The sequence below is a fragment of the Bufo gargarizans genome, chromosome 3, assembly GCF_014858855.1.
Source record: "Bufo gargarizans isolate SCDJY-AF-19 chromosome 3, ASM1485885v1, whole genome shotgun sequence".
Taxonomy (NCBI): domain Eukaryota; kingdom Metazoa; phylum Chordata; class Amphibia; order Anura; family Bufonidae; genus Bufo; species Bufo gargarizans.
In genome coordinates, this window is record NC_058082.1 from 344,286,101 (window position 1) to 344,306,305 (window position 20,205).

Here is a 20,205-nt window from a genome sequence, read left to right on the forward strand (position 1 = left end):
TTTTACAGAGCATGTTGTTATGGAGGCAAAAATATCAAATATGTCTACTTTTATTTTTCTTTTGTTTCATTTTTTTTATAATAAAGCATTTTTGGGAAAAAAATCATGTTTTTGTGTCTCCTTTTTCTGAAAGCCATATTATTTTTAATTTTCGGCCAATTATTTAGGGGCTCATTTTTTGCGGCATGAGGTGACGGTTTAACACTATTTTGGGGTACATACTACTTTTTGATCGTTTGGTATTACAATTTTTGTGATGTAAGGTGACAAAAAATGTGTTTTTTTTGCACAGTTTTTTTTATAACTTTCTTTATTTGGATGTAAAAGGCAGATAACATACATTTTGGAAATTAAATTGTATGCAGTATACAATTATGCCACAGACATATAACATCATGTACATCCTTTTTATAGAACCCAAACCATATTTGCATATGTTTACATTTAAAAATGGCATTTATGTCAAGTCTTATAACCCCCCCCCCAACGTATGTTGCTCATGTTGAACCCAAACAGCACCTCTGAAACCTTCTAACAACATAATTCCACATGTAACATCTCTCTTATATCTCAAGTATTCCTAGTTGACTTTTGCTTCCAGATACCACTTGGTTTGCACAAAGGGGGACATCAGTTCTCTGATTTCATCTCTCGTTATAACGTGTTCAAAGAGTCTCTTCCATTTTTTTTAATGAATTTTGCCACTGCCTTCTCCCTACTTTTACAAGCCTCCAGCCTTTCCATATATAATATCTTTCTCACCAGACCTATAACTTCTTCCTTTGTAGGAGATGTAAACACAGTTTTTATTTATATTTTTTTACGGTTTTCACCTGGCAGGGTAAATCATGTGATATTTTTATAGACCAGGTTGTTACGGACGAGGCGATACCTAATTTGTCTATTTTTTTTACTTTTACACAATAATTCATTTTTGAAAGAAAAACAATACATTTTCTGAAAGTCCTATCTTTTTTTATTTTTTAGGCAATTGTCTTATGTAGGTTCTCATTTTTTGCAGGATGAGGTGACGGTTTGATTGGTACCATTTGGGGGCACATATGACTTTTTGATTGCTTGGTATTACTTTTTGTGATGTAACGTGACAAAAAAAATCTTTTTTGGGCCCAGTTTTTTTTTTTTTTACGGTGTTGACCAGTGTTGATACATCTGTATTGTACTGGATTTACTATCAGTGTATTACATAGTGTAATACACTGATAGTTTGCCTATGAAACCCAGCCTGGGGAATGGACCTCATGGGCCTCCGTAGTTGCTTGGCCCCAAGGCCACTGCGGTGGCGGGGACCCGATGGATCACAAGAAGGAGCATGAACCCCCCATATGCCGCAGTCCAAGCTGACAGCGGCATATGAGGAGGTTTATCCATCGGCATCGGCGTTATCACCGATGTTGCTGGATGCAGCAGGGGTCCGGCTGATCGCGGTGCTGCACATATGGCAACAGAAGGACCGCAGGACAAGAATGGTCATCCTGGGGCGCCAAGTACTGGCAATTTAGGATAAGCATTCTCGTCCTGGGTCCTTAACCTGTAAAATAAAGTGTTTGAACGGATCGACTTTGGATCTATGATCCGAAGCATGATTCGCTCAATACTAGTGATCTGTCTAGTGATTTGTACAGTGGCATGACATGTTCTCATCATGTGCATCTATGCCCCTTTTGATGCAACCCATCTTATTGACCTTTTCAGTGGCTGCCTGACACTGGTTGCTATAGGTGAGTTTATTGCAGACATTGGTCCTTACAAATGCACTGTACGGACATACTTTGGATAAAAAAAAAAAAAAGTTTATGCTGTTTCCTTTGCCTTAACTTTGTTAATTGCACATTAATGCTCAATGATGATATTTGACATTCTCATTTTCTGATGTGTTTGTCATCTATGTATTACAATGTCTATGTCAGGATGGCCAACCTGAGGCTCTCCAGTTGTTGCAAAACAACAACTCCCAGCATGCCCAGACTGCCTACAGTTATCAGCCTACAGCAATGCATGGTGGGAGTTGTAGTTTTACAACAGCTGGAGAGCCACAGGTTGGCCAGTCCTGGTCTATGTAATCTTTTATATGTTGTGGGGACCACATTTGACCTGAAAACACATCTCAACCACCACAGATATACCATCAGACAGAAATGGAAGAACCCAAACATTTTGTTGAAATGAGACACAGAAAGAAAGACTTCAACCTCAGAATCTACCTCACATCTATCTATCTATCTATCTATCTATCTAGCCATCCCCAATGAGACCCCCCAGTGTGTGCTGTAATCACAGAGGCAGTTGGAGAACCACCATACATACCTGCTGTAGCCTCTGGCCTCGCAGGTAACCCAACAGTGTCTGGTGTTCTTATATAAGGGCCTTCATTGTGATGTCATGGAATGCTGTGATGTTATGTGCTCATTTGCACTTGCATATGCAGTTGCCAATATGCTGTCTTTAACACTGGAAACCCCATTTTATTGCCTCTCAGACAGAAAACTTCCCACCCAGTGGATCCTGTGGATGCAATATGATTTGGGACCAAGATCAGCTACTAAATGGTCTAGGGGAAAAAAATTGCCAAAGGAATATCTTCAATAAAAGCAGACCACACAACCACTACGGGGCCCGGGACAGAGGGGGGTCTGGCACTGATCTGCTTTTTTTCTGCTTCTTCTGTTCTGCCGTGAAAACAGACACCACTAGGAGGATCTCAGTGCAAACACTATAATAGCTTCTTTTGCACTGTATACATTCCTATGCACTGAGTTCCCCCTAGTGGTAGCTACAGGCAGCCAGCGTTTAAATATCTGAAGTGAAGCTAGATAATTTATCAATGTGTTTGTATATGTATATCAGTTGTCTGCTGGAAATACATTGAGAAATTTGCTTTCAGAATGAGCACCGTATTTTTGAAGCACCTGTTCCACTTTTTCTGACACAGGATAAAGTAGGTGAGACCGAGGGTGACTTTTTTATTAGAATTTTTTTTATTAAAATTTCTTCTGCTTAAACAAAAAATGAAAAGCTCAATGCCCCAGAATTATGACAAGATTTTCATTCTGCATTGCCTGGGACCGATTGATGCACGCGGACTGGGAAGTTGGTTGGGCCCATGCTACATTTTGTTATGGGGCCCTATGAGATCAGTGTACGTCCCTGTTTGGAGATGCCTTTTGAGACAATAAATTTCCAACAGTGTGTTTGTTTTCAATCAAAACCTATTAGACTTTATTGATGATATGGGGGTTTGGCCCCAAAAATAACTTCCTCTGGTTGGCCCAAGGAACCCCAGTCCGACTCTGGTTACAATTGTTTCAGGTTACAATGGCCGTCCTGGAACCAATTAATACTTGAGGGAGCACTGTATGTAAAAGGAATCAGGCATGAACCTTGCAGTTACACTACATGTCCTACTGATGTGGGTGGGGATTCTAGCACACAGAACAGATAGTATTGTCCTGAGGGACATCCAGTATGGGCCTGTAACTTCAATATTTTAATTTAATGATATGTATTTAAATGTAAGTGTTATATGCACAGTGGCAATTGATATGGTGAGTGGATATTAAATGACAGAAATAAACACTACTTTATAATAATTATTGCCAAAATAACAGCTTTTTACAATATTCTATAAATAATTACTTCTACTGAGAATTCAGAAGGGATTCCATCCATGGGAGGGACCTTTCAGACCCTGCCTCAGATTCCCATACAGGGAGAGGCTCTTACAGCATTCCTACAGACGGAAAGGCACAACTGAAATATTAACCAATTACATTACATCTTGACACCTATATGGTGAAACTGTGCAATAAGGATCAACCATAAAATTAGTGTCAGTGTAGGCTGCATCTCTTATCTCACTTTATTGTGTATTATTACTGAATTCATCAAAATCTAATTCATTCATTACAATATAATATAAAAAATATGCAATATATTCATGTATAAGCGTGTTACGTACTGCAACAGGCCTACAAAACTATTTATATATATATATATGTATAAAACTATGTACTATACCCCATACTATATATATATATATATATATATATATACACTCAAAACGATGTACTATACACCATTCTCTCTCTCTCTCTATATATACACAGTATATAAATATATATATATATATATACACACACAAAACTATGTACTATACCCCATACTATATATATATATATATATATATATATATATATACACACACACACAAAACTATGTACTATACTACTATACACCATAATATATATATATATATATATATACATACTATATACAATACTATATAAATATATATAGAGACAAAACTATATACTATACACTATATATATATATATATATATCTCAATACATAAGTCATGTCAGTAATCGTGTAGTGTGTTCACAGGGGGGCGGCATCCACCGGTCACTCTTCCTACTATTCTACTTCTATTTCCATTGTTAAAAAAAATCTCCTCTTTCCACTTGTGGTGCCAGCGTTGTGGCTCCTGGCATCCTGAACACACACATCTCTCTATAGTATCTTCCTTTACCTTATATAGCAGGGTGCAGATGAATTTCTCACTTCTAATATTAATAGCCAGGAGGAGCTCAGGGGAGCTGCCAAAAATAGCAGGGAGGAGAGAGGCAGAGGAGGAGATAGGACATTGAGGGGGTGAGAGAGACACCAGCAGATACTCTGGGTACAAGAGAAGACACTTGTGACTTTGGCTTTAGGTAACTGCGGTGAGATCCTCTCCGACATGAGGTAAGTGCCTGTGTATTGCCCAGGACAAGAGCTCACTTACAGTGCAAGTCTGTCTGAATTCCCACATTTTAACTTGGTCATCATTCTGGCTGTCCGGCCTCATGGGTACATACTCACACATATGCAGTACAGCTAGAATTAAAGGGTTAATGCACACATGATCCTCATGATCCTGATTCTTTAAGATATCACAATTCTGCTGATGAGTTACATTTCTTGCCCAGCTGCAAGTATTAAGTCAGGTTGGCACTGAGCATTTGCAGCTCATAAATATTGGTATTTTACATTTTAAATAGGCAACAGCTAATACACCACAAAGCACGTTTTATTTTACGTGTACTATATTGTTTATTGTTCATATAGAAATAAAACTAGAAACAGAACAACCGTTTATTGCTCTAACAAACCCGTGCACATTTACACTAATATACATGTGCCAATGGATGCTGGTGTTTCCGTTGTACCTAACACTCATATCCATATTATGTGAATGTTATATGTGACTAGCCGTAAAAAAGCGTAAAGAGTCAGTTGAACGAAACCTGTCCAAAATGTCCATAACCAGTGTACATGTAGTTATCTGCAGCAGGCCTATCTACAAAGCAGCTATGTCTGGCATTTGTATGGCATGTGTGATAAAGTCACCCTGACAGCTGTATCATAGGAAAGCAGCACAAGTGTGATGTGGAGGAGGGGCTGAACTAGGCCCAGTCTTACAAGTGCTTTCTCCGATCATTCCCCAGTGCCTGGCCTTTTAAGGGAGCATCGGTTCAAGCCGCTCTTACCATCTCCGCACGAGAGGGAAAGCTGGGTTCCCAGAGGCCAGACGTGATATGTCATTCCATTCACTCTGATGGTAAAATATGAAGCACACATCATACAAAGCATTGTTTGTGGAGTTTTTAACACACGGCATGTTAGTGATAGGGTGTTGTCCTATAGGCTTCCTTACAGCAATTAAAATGTAAATGTCGCAATATAAACGCTTGTAAAACAAAAAAAAGTCATGAAAAATGCTTGAAATCCATGGCATCTTTTTACAAGCGCTTAAAATGCTAAACCAAAAATTGTGTGCAAAGGAAACCTAAATATGTTTTTCCTTGAGGCCTTTTTGTTGCTTTTTTTTCAGCTTTCTGAAATCTCTATTTCACACATTGGGCGGGGGGGGGATTATCAAAATTTGTGTAAAGGAAAACTTTTAAAAATTAAAGGTGAATTTAATTGGTTGCATTGATTGGCAACCAAGCAGTTTTCCTATACAACAGTTTGGGTGAAAATTCCTGTTATTTTTTACGAAAGGGTAGCGCTGCACTGGTGGAGCACTTTCCCAAAGAAACAGTTCCACGTGCGTTTAAATAGTAGATTCTTTTAAAATCATATAGCCTGGAATCCACAGTCTTTTACAGTGCCAGCAAATCTGAAGATATCATCTAGTTGCTGCGCAAAAAAAAATCAGCAAATGCCAATTAAGGGAACGACCACATGGCGCACTCGTGAGGCAACTGTGCTACGGTCCAACACTGTGTGGACGTATGAGATCTGCATTGTTAATGGCTGTGTGGCACCGGCAATACCGGACGACCATTAACAATGCAGACCGACAAAACAATGCAGTCCTAAATAGTTAACTGGACAGTACTTGACCACAGTGGATGTAGGCTGTACCCTTATGCTGCTTATTTCAAGCTAGTTTCACACTAGCCCTTGTTACATCCGGCAGGCTCTCCCTGTATCCGGCATTGACGGAAGCTACAGCATTACCGCCAGGCCCCATTAACTATAATGGAGACCTGGCGGAGATCCGGCCGCAACATGGAAAATATACCAAGATTTGTCCGGACAAATATTGCTGTGCCGTATTTGTCGGAACTGGTAGAAATGACGCAGGGGAAGCCAGGTACACGAAACTGAGTGCACAGTGCACCGAAAACCTTATTTGCATAAAAAAATAAGATTCTCTCAGGATTAGAGGATTTTCACAAGAAAGGTATGGTTACATTGCAGGGCACCAACCCTACATGGTGGAATGCTTACACTGAATTAGTGAAAGATAATGGTTATGATATAATATGCAACTAATCCGCAGAAGTTACAGGCGGTATTACATAATACAGTAAGATGACAAGGAGCTGCCCTGAAAATATAATCCTATCTGGGCAAACTTTCATTAAAAACTCAATAACATGAGATGCATTTATGTTTCAGTTCAAAGAGGTTGTCCTATGTATGGACACTCAGGGTCATCCAAGGTGAAGGCTATATTAGGTCACTTCTCTGGCTACTGGAAGGGCTTCCTAATGGGGGACATGGAATTTAATCCACATCATTTGTATCTGGCTGTCAGTGCACCAAAAATACTGTTTAGAGATTTCAGGCTTTAAAGTGGTTGGCCCATCTCATACATTGGGGGCATATAGGTAGGATATGCCCCAAATGTCTGATAGGTGCGGTTCCCACCTCTGGTGCAGGAACCTATGTCTAGAACGGAGCCCACAAAGAGAAGAAGTCCCTTAGGAATGAATGGGAAGTGCACCGTGCGAGTGCGGCCACCACTCCATTCACTTTTATGGAGCTGACGGAAATAGCCGAGTCAGCACTTTAAAAACCCATAATCACTTTTCAATTCCTTGTCTGTTCCAGCACCACCGGTCCTTGGTCTGCTAGGTTACCGTGCTGAAGCAGTGATGCACTGTACCAGCATGTGGCTACTCCAGACAATTACTGGCTGCAGCGGTTGTGTCACCATGGCAAATGACTGATGTGGACCGTGATTTGTTTCCCACTTTATCCGCTGTGTTGTTTCTTACACTGGCTGTTGGCAAAAACAGCTGATCGGTAGGCAAAAACAATCTGATATTGATGACCCAACATGAGAAGGGTCATCAATACGTAAATACTGGAAAGCCCCTTTAAAGTTGTGCTTATGATGGCCATATGCATGAATGGAAATCTATGGGGAAAAAACGTAATTTTATTGTGAATGAAAAAAAAAAAAAAAAAACTATGGCATTTAAAAAAATGTTCACAAGAAAGTATAGGGCGTGTCTTTTTCTCTGGAGGAACTGGCAGATCCATGCATTACACACACAGCCTGCCTGATTTCAGTAGATAGAATGTAAGGCTGTATTTCTCCTGTGGTGGGGCTGCCAGGTTTCACTGCTAAGTAGAGCCTCCACCTATCTGGAGAAAGGGGGCCGTTCAAGCTTATTTGGCGAGAGTCAGCTGCAGGCTGTAAGGAGAGGTCACCGCAAGACTTGCTTGACTCTTCCATCTGCAATAGAAGCAAGCGAAGAATTGGCATGCATGGCCTCCTCTGCCACCTCCTTGCTTGGCAAAACAGGAATCAGAGACATACTCTGGATATGTCATTTCTCCTTAGGTTAAAAATATTAAGACCAATAAACCTGTGCTGCAGATCTCCTATTGATTGCACTACACAGAAATGCTTCCTTTTGTGTCCATCCAGAGCTTTCCAGAGAAATGCATGGGAATCTATCCAGTAAAGGTGACCTTACACCTTCTATAGCTATCTCTTTCCCAACTCCCCATACACGTTGGGATCGACAAGCCTGGGCTTTCATTGGGGAGTGAGGAGAAAGGTGCTGGAAGACACATCTGGTGGCATCTGATCTCCCAGGTGATCAAAAGGATCAGATCTTGTATTTCAGTGTGCCCAATTCTTCTCTTCCCTGGAATCATCATGGAGGATAATCGGGAGCTTCCCATACACATAAGATTGTTGGCAGCGGTTTCGGCCAACAATAGTCTGTGTATGGTAAAGCAATTTATTATTGTTATTTTTTTTTGTCCACTTTTAAGTGGACATATCTGTTGTGTATGTGGGCATGTTTGACCGCATCCTGAGCGATCACTTGTCCCCATGGAAGATTAGTGACGCCAGTGGTACCCCTTTCTTTTTGGCATAAATGTCCATCAATGAGGTGTTTGAACTAAGTCTATTACATTGAAGAAAAACAACATTCAACTGGACATTGTTCACACAGAAGTTGCCCTCTCTTTATGGATATTTTCTGTTCTTCTTCACAGAATAAACCTTGTATGAAGAATAATTTTGTTGAACTACCTTCTATTTTCACCTTTAGGAAACATACTTCTTTATATGCCCATATTGAATCACGTGGCTATGGAATGTTAAGAAGTATGTAACCTGAAGGTGGGATCCCAGCTGGACATGAAGTATGTAACCTGAAGGTGGGATCCCAGCTGGACATGAAAGTATCTTCTTGCCACATGAGCTGGTAGAAAGCAGACACGTGAAACCCACACCAAATGTTGACGTGTCCCAAAGTTTCAAGAAACAATACAATGGATGTCAGGTCGGTGTCCTATACCCCTCTATCTGAGGGCTGCATATGATAAGGGAGCAAGATGCTGAGCTCAGCAATATATAAGGGGTCATCAATCAAACTGGTAGAAAGTAGAACTGGCTTAGATCAGATTCCAACTTTCATTTTTGAAAGCTCCTTTGGAAAATGAAATGAGGAATCTGATTGGTTACTATAGGCAACTAAGCCAGTTCTACTTTACACCAGTTTGATAAATGACCCCCATAGTTTTCTGTGATTTTATTCAGTATTTTCATGTAAAAAGCTGTTTAAGAGTGCTGCACCACTAAGTTTTTGTGGGCTTTTTTTTTTTGGCTTGTGAAGACCAGCATGAAAGTCATGTGTTTTTTTCTTTTTACAGACTATTTTTCCCTATAGAGAGAAAACACCTGAAAAAAGCACACTCAGAGCATCACCAAGAGACCTAAAAAAAAAAAGGAAACAGCCTTAGGCTACATGTGCACGACCGTGTGCCCCCCATGACCGTATTGTGGCCTGCATACAGCGGGTCCGCAATACACGGGCACCGGCCATGTGCATTCCGCATCACGGATCGTGGACCCATTCACCAGAATGGGTCCGCAATCACGTAGATGCGGAATGGAGGCACGGATCGGAACCCCACGGAAGCACTACGAAGTGCTTCCGTGGTGTTTCTGGCCATGCTTCCGCACCGCAAAAACATAGCGCAAGGACTACTTTTTTGCGGTGTGGACCCCATTAAAGTGAATGGGTCCGCGATCCGCGTGCGGCTGCCCCACAGTCTGTGCCCGTGCACTGCGGCTTGCAGCACGGGCACAGAGCCCTAACGTTCGTGTGCAGGTAGCTTTAAAATGCTACTACAAAAAAGCAACAATTTTAGTAGTTTCTTTACACCTGTGATTTTTTGTGCATTTTTTTTGTGGTAAAAAAAACACCAGTTCCATATGTTCGCTGAAAGTCTATGGGAAATATGAAATGCAGACAAACAAGCATTTTTTTTATTTTTTGTTTGTTATTGGTGTCTTATGTTAATTTGGTAGATCTTTTGACATCTCCTTCTCTATTAGGGAAGAAATGCCTGAAAAAAGGTAGTGCACACAGTTGGAAAATAATGCTGGAGGTTTTATGGTGTTTTTTAGGTGAAAAGAAAAGTCAAAAAGGATTTGTGTGTAAGGAGTCTTAATGCTTCCAGGACTAAAAGAGAAAACCTATTTTTCCCCACCAACACAAAATGATTAAGTCCACATCAAGCTGAGGGCTTATGCACATGACCATGTGCCGGCCATGCCCGTATTGGAGCCCGAAAACAGCGGGTCCGCAGCATATGGGCACCGACTGCGCGCGCATCGTATCACGGATGCAGACTTAATCACTTGAATGGGTCCGCAATCCAGAAGATAAAGTGTGGTCTGGAGCAGAGGCATGAAGCGGAGGCCCAAAGAAGCACTACAGAGTGCTTCCGTGGGATTTTGGTCTGTGCATTTTCACTGCAAAAAATAGAACATGTTCTTTTTTTTACGCGGACCAGAAAGATTATTGCGGACACATTCAAGCAAATAGGTCCACATCTGCAAAAACGGCGGCCATGTGACCCACAGCACAGGAACGGCTGGCACATGGTTGTGTGCATGAACCCTTACATGCATAGGCGTGTGCAGCCTATTGCATTAGGGTGTGCACCCTAAAGCACAAACACACACGCGGCGCATGTACAGTACAGACCAAAAGTTTGGACACACCTTCTCATTCAAAGAGTTTTCTTTATTTTCATGACTATGAAGGCATCAAAACTATGAATTAACACATGTGGAATTATATACATAACAAACAAGTGTGAAACAACTGAGAATATGTCATATTCTAGGTTCTTCAAAGTAGCCACCTTTTGCTTTGATTACTGCTTTGCACACTCTTGGCATTCTCTTGATGAGCTTCAAGAGGTAGTCCCCTGAAATGGTCTTCCATTGAAGGAGTTTCCAGAGATGCTTAGCACTTGTCGGCCCTTTTGCCTTCACTCTGCGGTCCAGCTCACCCCAAACCATCTCGATTGGGCTCAGGTCCGGTGACTGTGGAGGCCAGGTCATCTGGCGCAGCACCCCATCACTCTCCTTCATGGTCAAATAGCCCTTACTTTCAAAGTTTTCCCAATTTTTCGGCTGACTGACTGACCTTCATTTCTTAAAGTAATGATGGCCACTCGTTTTTCTTTACTTAGCTGCTTTTTTCTTGCCATAATACAAATTCTAACAGTCTAATTAGTAGGACTATCAGCTGTGTATCCACCTGACTTCTCCTCAACGCCACTGATGGTCCCAACCCCATCTATAAGGCAAGAAATCCCACTTATTAAACTTGACAGGTCACACCTGTGAAGTGAAAACCATTTCAGGTGACTACCTCTTGAAGCTCATCAAGAGAATGCCAAGAGTGTGCAAAGCAGTAATCAAAGCAAAAGGTGGCTACTTTGAAGAACCTAGAATATGACATATTTTCAGTTGTTTCACACTTGTTTGCTATGTATATAATTCCACATGTGTTAATTCATAGTTTTGATGCCTTTAGTGTGAATCTACAATTTTCATAGTCATAAAAATAAAGAAAACTCTTTGAATGAGAAGGTGTGTCCAAACTTTTGGTCTGTACTGTATGTATGTATATATTATATACATATACACATACACACATATACATACACAAATAAACTCTGCATACATACATACAGACCCTGCACTATCAATATAATGAAGGGAGAAGAAATCATTTTTAAACGTACCCGTATTTTTCACCCTATAAGATGCTCCGGCCCATAAGACGCACCTAGGTTTTAGAGGGGGGACAATAAATAAAAATATTTTTCATTACACCTGAGGTCAGACCACCAATCAGACCCCCAATGTTAATCAGATCTCAGCTGACAGCCCCAATAAGACCCCAATGTTAATAAGACCCCAATAAGACCTCAGATCAGACCCCAATGTGAATGACCCCCAATCAGACCTCAGATAAGAGCCCCAGTGCCTCATATCAGCCACCAGTGCCCTTGTCAGCCCCCCAGCAGCCTCTCTTCAGTCCCCCAGTGCCTCATATCAGCCCCCAATGCCCCTCTTCAGCCCCCCCCCAGTGCCTCATATCAGCCCCCAGTGCCTCATATCAGCCCCCCAGTGCCTCATATCAGCCCCCCAGTGCCTCATATCAGCCCCCCAGTGCCCATATTCAGCCCCCCAGTGCCAATATTCAGCCCCCAATGCCCCTCTTCAGCCCCCCAGCAGCCTCTCTTCCACCCAGCAGTGCCTCATATCAACCACCAGTGCCCCTCTTCAGTCCCCCAGCAGCCTCTCTTCAGCCCCCCCAGTGCCTCATATCCGCACCCAGTGCCCATCTTCAGCCCCCCCAGTAGCCTCTCTTCAGCCCCCCCAGTGCCTCATATCCGCACCCAGTGCCCATCTTCAGCCCCCCAGTAGCCTCTCTTCAGCCCCCAGTGCCTCATATCTGCCCCCAGTGCCCATCAGCAGCCTCTCTAAAGCCCCACAGCAGCCTCTCTTCCACCCCCCAGTGCCTCATATCAGCCCCCAATGCCCCTCTTCAGACCCCCAATAGCCTCTTTTCAGCCCCCCAGCAGCCTCTCTTCAGCCCCCCGTGCCTCATATCAGCTTCCAATGCCCCTCTTCAGCCCCTAGTGTTCCATATCAGCCCCCAGTGCCCATCTTCAGCCCCCCAGCAGCCTCTCTTCAGACCCCAGTGCCTCATATCAGCCCCCAAATAGAAAATAAAAAAAACACTTTTCGTTCCTGCTCTGGATGCTGCCGCTCCTCACCGCCCCCACTCGGTAATCCTCTTGTACAGTCTGCTGTGTGGGTATGCACAGTGTGAGGTCACAGCGCAGCCTTCACAGTGGAGCGCCGAGGACCAGGAAGAGGTGAGTATAGCGCTTTCAGAGCTTCCCGGCCCTGACAGAACCTCGAGTCGGCTTGATTAGGGTGTGCCCAGGCACACCCGACACACACTGTGCGCACGCCTATGCTTACATGAATAACCATGGTCCTCCTTAAGCATTAGTCAACTTGTTTCCCTTATTTATGCTTCCAGTATGACACAATATTCAGCTTTCTCTATCAGTTCTGGCTGCATTAAAACAGCTTATCAGTTTTGCAGTCTGTGCATCCCACAATTTTTGCGACACCTACTGTAAAAAAAAAAAAACTATCCTTGTTCATTTTGTGGGACAGGTTCTATAATTTGAGGTCCAGCCGCACAGATGTGGACAGCACATGGATGAGATTTTTTTTTTTGCAGCGGACCCATAGAAATGAATAGTAAAACAAGCATATCGGACATGGACCAAAAATAGAGTCATGTGCATTAGGCCTAACACCCTTTATTAAATGCTGCCCTCAGATAGAGTAGCATAGGAGACCTGACAGTCATGTCGTAGTTTTATTTTGGCCACCTCTTGGCATGTTTGCCGTGCTGCGGCTGGACCTCCAGCCCACCTCCATTATAGTGAATGGGGCCGGCGCGGACTTCCGGCGGCACGATGCACTAGCGGCAGCACGGATCTGGCAGGCTGTTCACCTGCCGGAGAAGGCTGCCGTTAGTGTGAAAGTAGTCTAAGCTGCTGTGTGTATATGTATAGGAATATCTTTATTTCTGGCCATTATATGACTTGTATCTTGCGTTTCTTAGTCGTTTTTCCCTCTGCAGTCTGTAATGTTTTTTTTCTGAGCTGGTGGGCAGAGACTAGCCAGTATTATATCTGACCTGACACAGGACATGCAAAAACAGGTTCATTTGATCCCTTACTCTCTGTAGCACACCCCCAGCAAACTAAGTACCAACTATAATGGAGAACATTATATGGTAGTAACAAGCAGTTTAGGGAGAGTTCACATCACCGTTATTTTTCTGTTCTTCTGATCCATCGTAGTTTGTGGACCGTAAAATGGCAATGGCTGTGTGCGTGAGACTTAAAGGTGTCTCACTTCAGCAAATATTTAGCATGTAGACAAAGTTAATACAAGGCACTTACTAATGTATTGTGATTGTCTATATTGTCTCCTTTGCTGGCTGGATTCATTTTAACATCCCATTATACACGGCTCATTTCCAGGGGTGATGACTACCGTGCACTCCAGCAGAGATGGCCGTGCTTGCACACTACAGGAAAAGGAGCAGGCAGGATTGCACATACCAGCTATTTCCCGTAGTGTGCAAGCTCAGCCATCACTGCTGGTACCCCTGGAATCAAGCAGTGTATAATGTGATGAAAAGGCCAGCAAAGGAGGAAATATGGCCAATCACAATAAATTAGTAAGTGCCTTGTATTAACTTTATCTACAAAATAAATGACATTTTCTGAAGTCTCACGCACACAGCCGTTGCCATTTAGCGGTCCATAAACTGCAACGTGTGCATCTCGAACTTTCCTCAGTCCCTATTATAGAAATGCCAATTCTTATCTGGAAAATGGACAAGAATAGGAATGTTCTATAATTTGTGGAATGGCCACATGGATGTGGACTGCATCTTTCTCTGATAAGATACAGTGAGGAACAGAAGTATTTGAACACCCTCCGATATTCAGGAAATCCCAGGATATTCAGGAATGTATGATTTTTTAAAGAATGTATTTGTCTTGCACTGCTGAACATAAGTATTTGAACACCTGAGAAAATCAGTGTTAATATTTGGTACAGAAGCCTTTGTTTGCAATTACAAAGGTCAAACGTTTCCTGTAGTTCTTGACCAGGTTTGCACACACTGCAACAGGGATTTTGGCCCACTCCTCCACACAGATCTCCTCTAGATCTGTCAGGTTTTGGGGCTGTCGCTGAGCAACACAGAGTTTCAGCTCCTCCAAAGATGTTCTATTGGATTTAGGTCTGGAGACTGGCTAGGCCACTCCAGAACCTTGATTTGCTTCTTACAGAGCCACTCCTTGATTATCCTGGCTGTGTGCTTCTTGTCATGTTGGAAGACCCAGCCACGACCCATCTTCAATGCTCTGACTGGGGGAAGTAGGTTGTTGCTCAAAATCTCACAATAAATGGCCCCTCTCATCATCTTCTTAATACAGTTCAGTTGTTCTGTCCCCTTAGCAGAAAAGCACCCCCAAAGCATGATGTTACCACCCCCATGCTTCACAGTAGGGATAGTGTTCTTGGGATGCAACTCATCCTTCTTTTTCCTCCAAACACGACAAGTGAAATTTAGATAAAAAAGTTCTACTTTGGTCTCATCTGACCACATGACTTTCTCCCATGCCTCCTCTGGATCATCCAGATGGTCATTGGCAAACTTCAGACGGGCTTGGACATGTGATGACTTGAGTAGGGGAACCTTCCGTGCAATGCATGATTTGAAACCATTAAGGCATAGTGTTCTACCGACAGTGACCTTTAAAACTGTGGACTCTTCATGTCATTGACCAGCTCATCCCTTCAAGGTCTGGGCTGATTCCTCACCTTTCTTATCATCTGTGATACCCCACGAGTTGAGATCTTGCATGAATCCCCAGTCCGAGGGACACTGATAGTCGTCTTTAGCCTCTTCCTTTTTCTAAGAATTGCTCAAACACTTGATCTATTTTTCACGAAGCTGCTTGGCAATTGCCCTGTAGCCCTTTCCAGCCTTATGGAGGTCAACAATTTTGTCACTAGTGTCTTTTGACAGCTCTTTGGTCTAGCCTATGGTAATAGTTGGCGTCTGACTGACTGTGGGGTGGACAGGTGTCTTTAAAGAGCTCAGACAGGTGCTACTAAGTTAGATTAATGAGTGGAGTAGAGGTGGACTTTTTAAAGGCATAGTAACAGGTCTTGGACAGCCCAAATTCTTGCTGTTTCTCAGGTGTTCAAATACATATGTTCAGCACTGCAAGACAAATAAATTATTTAAAAATCATACAATCACTTACAATGTGCATTTCAGACCCCTCCATGATTTCTAAGTGGGAGAACTTGCAAAATTGCAGGGTGTTCAAATAATTCTGTTCCTCGCTGTATATTACAAAGTTTCTTGTACAGTGGATATAAAAAGTCTATACACCCCTGTTAAAATGTCAGGTTTCTGTGGTGTAAAAAAAATGAGACAAAGATAAATAATTTCAGAACTTTTTCCACCTTTAATGTGACCTATAAACTGTACAACTTAATTGAAAAACAAACTGAAATCTTTTAGGTAGAGGGAAGAAAAAATATAAAAATAAAATTATTTTATTTTGCATAAGTGTGCACACCCTTTAACTAATACTTTGTTGAAGCACCTTTTGATTTTATGACAGCACTCAGTCTTTTTGGGTATGAGCCTATCAGCATGGCACATTTTGACTTGGCAAGATTTGCCCACTCTTCTTTGCAAAAACACTCCAAATTCAGATTGCGAGGGCATCTCCTGTGCACAGCCCTCTTCAGATCACCCCACAGATTTTCAATCGGATTCAGGTCTGGGCCATTCCAAAACTTTAATCTTCTTCTGGTGAAGACATTCCTTTGTTGATTTGGATGTATACTTTGGGTCGTTGTCATGCTGAAAGATGAAGTTCCTCTTCATCTTCAGCTTTCTAGCAGAAGCCTGAAGGTTTTGTGCCAATATTGACTGGTATTTGGAACTGTTCCTAATTCCCTCTAACTTACCTAAGGCCCCAGTTCCAGCTGAAGAAAAACAGCCCCAAAGCATGATGCTGCCACCACCATGCTTCACTGTGGGTATGGTGTTCTTTTGGTGATGTGCAGTGTTGTTTTAGCGCCAAAGGTTTTCATTTTGCCACTCTACCCCATAGCCTAGAAATATGAAGAAGAATATGGGAAGTTGTTGTCACATGTACCAGTACTTGCCAGATATTCCTGCAGCTCCTTTAATGTTGCTGTAGGCCTCTTGGTAGCCTCTCAGACCAGTTTTCTTCTCGTCTTTTCATCAATTTTGGAGGGATGTCCAGTTCTTGGTAATGTCACTGTTGTGCAATATTTTATCCACTTGATGATGACTGTCTTCACTGTGTTCCATGGTATATCTAATGCCTTGGAAATTCTTTTGTACCCTTCTCCTGACTGATACCTTTTAACAATGAGATCCCTCTGATGCTTTGGAAGCTCTCTGTGGATCATGGCTTTTGCTGTGGGATGCGACTAAGAAAATTTCAGGAAAGACCAACTAGAGCAGCAGAACTATATTTGGGGTTAATCAAAGGCAATTTAATGATGGCAGGTGTATGCTGACTCCTATTTAACATGATTTTGAATGTGATTGCTTAATTTTGTTTTGTTTTATTCCCTCCACCTAAAAGATTTCAGTTTGTTTTTCAATTGAGTGTTTTATAGGTCACGTTAAGGCTCCATTCTCACGTCCACAAATGGGTCCACATCCGTTGTACGGGTGTGTACCCATTCATTTTCTATGGGGACGGAATGGATGCGGACAGCACACAGTGTGCTGTCAGCATCCGCGGAGCGCGGCCTCGATCTTCGGGTCCGCAGCTCCGCAAAAGATAGAACATGTCCTATTATTGTCCACAGCTTGGGGACAAGAATAGGCATTTCTATAGGGGTGCCGGGCGGGTGTGTTGCGGGGCCGCAACACACCACAGACGTGTGAATGGACCCTAAAGGTGGAAAAAGTTCTGAAATGATTTATCTTTGTCTAATTTTTTTTTACAGCACAGAAACCTGACATTTTAACAGGGGTGTGTATACTTTTTATATGCACTGTATATGCCTGTACTATTCATTTTTGGGGGGACATTTAAGGTACTGTAGAACTTTTTTTTCAAAGCAACAGTATTTCAACTAGGGGTGCACCGAAATGAAAATTCTGGTCCGAAACCGAAACCGAAAATTCAGGATACCCCTTGACCGAAACCGAAACTGCCTTTTTGCCCAAATACTTTTAAAAGACCCCCCACCCCATAACAGTGCCATCCACAGACCCCCCCCCACCTCATAACAGTGCCATCCACAGACCCCCACCCACCCCATAACAGTGCCATCCACAGACCCCCCCATTGTACAATTAATAGAAAATAGCGGGGAGGGACTGGGAGGAGGAGCTGGGGGTCGGTGCGTTCACTGTGCTCCGGCCCCCAGCTCCAGTAGTTATAAAATGTTGTACAATTAATAAGCATTCTATTCATGAGGCCCCCTCTGCAGTATTACATTCAATATAGCCACATCATACTCACAGGGCTGTCATCTTAATGCTGGCCGGCCGGGCAGAGGAGCGGCAGCGTCACAACTGACGTCATGTGCCCGGCCTACTTTCTGAATGAAGGAGGCGGCGCAGGCATGTGACGTCAGTCGTGACGCTGCCGCTCGTCTGCCCGGCCGGCCAGCACAGCCCTGTGAGTAGGATGTGGCTGTATTGAATGTAATACTGCAGAGGGGGGCCAAATGAATAGAATGCTTATTAATTGTACAACATTTTATAACTACTGGAGCTGGGGGCCGGAGCACAGTGAACGCACCGGCCCCCAGATCCTCCTCCCAGTCCCTCCCCGCTATTTCCGGCCGATATGTAAAAATATCGGCAGAAACAGATTAGGTGCATTCTCGGCCGCCGAAATTTCGGTGCACCCCTAATTTCAACAACATTTAATACATCTGCATTGGAGGTTCCTTTCAAATGTGGGCCTCAGTGCAGCGCATCCACAATATACATGGTGAGGCCAATGCCCACTGATGTACTGCAGTGCACAGACAGACTCTCGTCTCCACCTGTGTGAGATTTGGAGAGAGCAGAAATGAGACATGCAGGCAAAGGGGAGGTACTGTCAGCAAGAGAAGAAGCAGGCTTGGGATCTTTGAAAGACTGATAACCCCCAGCTTGGCACTTTGTGCCTCATTTATATATAAAACATAATTCTCTGGAACGGCAATAAAGGCACCAAAGGTATGGCTTAGTCTTTGGGTCCATCACAAACTTATCATTCCTAAAGGGAGTCTTTTCCCTATATTTTGCATTTCTAACCAATGTTAAAGGGGTTCCGTAGTTTGTCTGCCGATCAGCTGTTTGAGAAGGCAGCAGCACCGCGGGCTTCTCCCTGTCTACCGCAGGTCCAGTGATGTCACGACTAGTATCACTGGGCTGGGCGCAGCTAAGCTATGTTCACTTTAAAAGAGCTTAGCCCCGCCCAGGCCAGTTGATACTAGTCGTGACATTCCTGGGCCAGCGGAAAACAGTGAGAAGGCCGCGGCGCTACTGGAGCACCGCTACCTTCTCAAACAGCTGATCGGTCAGGGTCCCGGGTGTCGGACCCCCGCCGACCAGATGCTGATGATCTATGCAGAGGATACATCATCAGTTAAAACAAACTACAGAGCCCCTTTTAACATTGGTTAGAAATGCTAAATATAGGGAAAAGACTCCCTTTAGAAATGATAAGTGCTGAACTAGTGGATTAGAGGACAGCTATTTAAACGGTGAGACATGTATAAGAGATAGACTATTAGGTGTAGATAGTTCCTATGCATTGTGCATCGTAGTCATCAAAATTCCACATACCTGGGGAGATTTTCTTGTAAATAAATTTTTGCACTTATGCAACCATAGCACAAACCTTTTTATTCTGGAACTTCACAAGTGTTCAAAAATGTTTGGAGCTGAGTAAATATGCTATTTCACATGTGAGAATAAATTGTGTACAAGGTGTCTTTAAAAATGTTTGTATTGGAAATAATGACTTGTGTTGCTTTCTGAAATTCAATCATTTACTTCTAGTATATAACAGAAAATGCCAGCTTTGCCTGGTTGCAGCTGGTGAAAAGGAACCACATCGACCCTACACAGGATTTGGTCCCCTTCAACCAGCCGCAACTGAGCAGATAACATTCTGAGAGGAAGACCACTGCCAGGACAAGATGGACGCTATATGGACTAGCAATTATTCACATTCATGTGTATTTGTTCTGAACAAATAAAGTAATTGAAAATTAAATAACATGTTTTGTAGTTTTTATGGGACCTAAGGTTCGCAATAAAATACATCATCACAATGTGCCAACTACGTAATTAACAAGGTCTCAAAAAGACAACCCCTTCCTGTATAGAAGCCGATCCTTTGCTCAAGTTTTTCCCAGATCTCAATAAAAACATCAGTGGTAGATGAGTACAGTTTTCTGCTGATGCACA

General features: G+C 42.7%; 1 long non-coding RNA gene across 4 annotated transcripts; it reads left to right on the forward strand.

Moving 5' to 3' along the window:
- Positions 1-4,649: 4,649 nt before the first annotated feature.
- LOC122932284 lies at positions 4,650-20,011 on the forward strand. 4 transcript variants are annotated; one of them, XR_006388292.1, is made up of 4 exons: positions 4,650-4,762; positions 5,506-5,618; positions 8,810-9,099; positions 19,795-20,011. It is a non-coding gene; the product is annotated as an uncharacterized LOC122932284 (long non-coding RNA). The 4 variants fall into 4 exon arrangements; XR_006388291.1 differs by lacking the exon at positions 8,810-9,099; XR_006388293.1 differs by lacking the exon at positions 5,506-5,618.
- Positions 20,012-20,205: the final 194 nt, after the last annotated feature.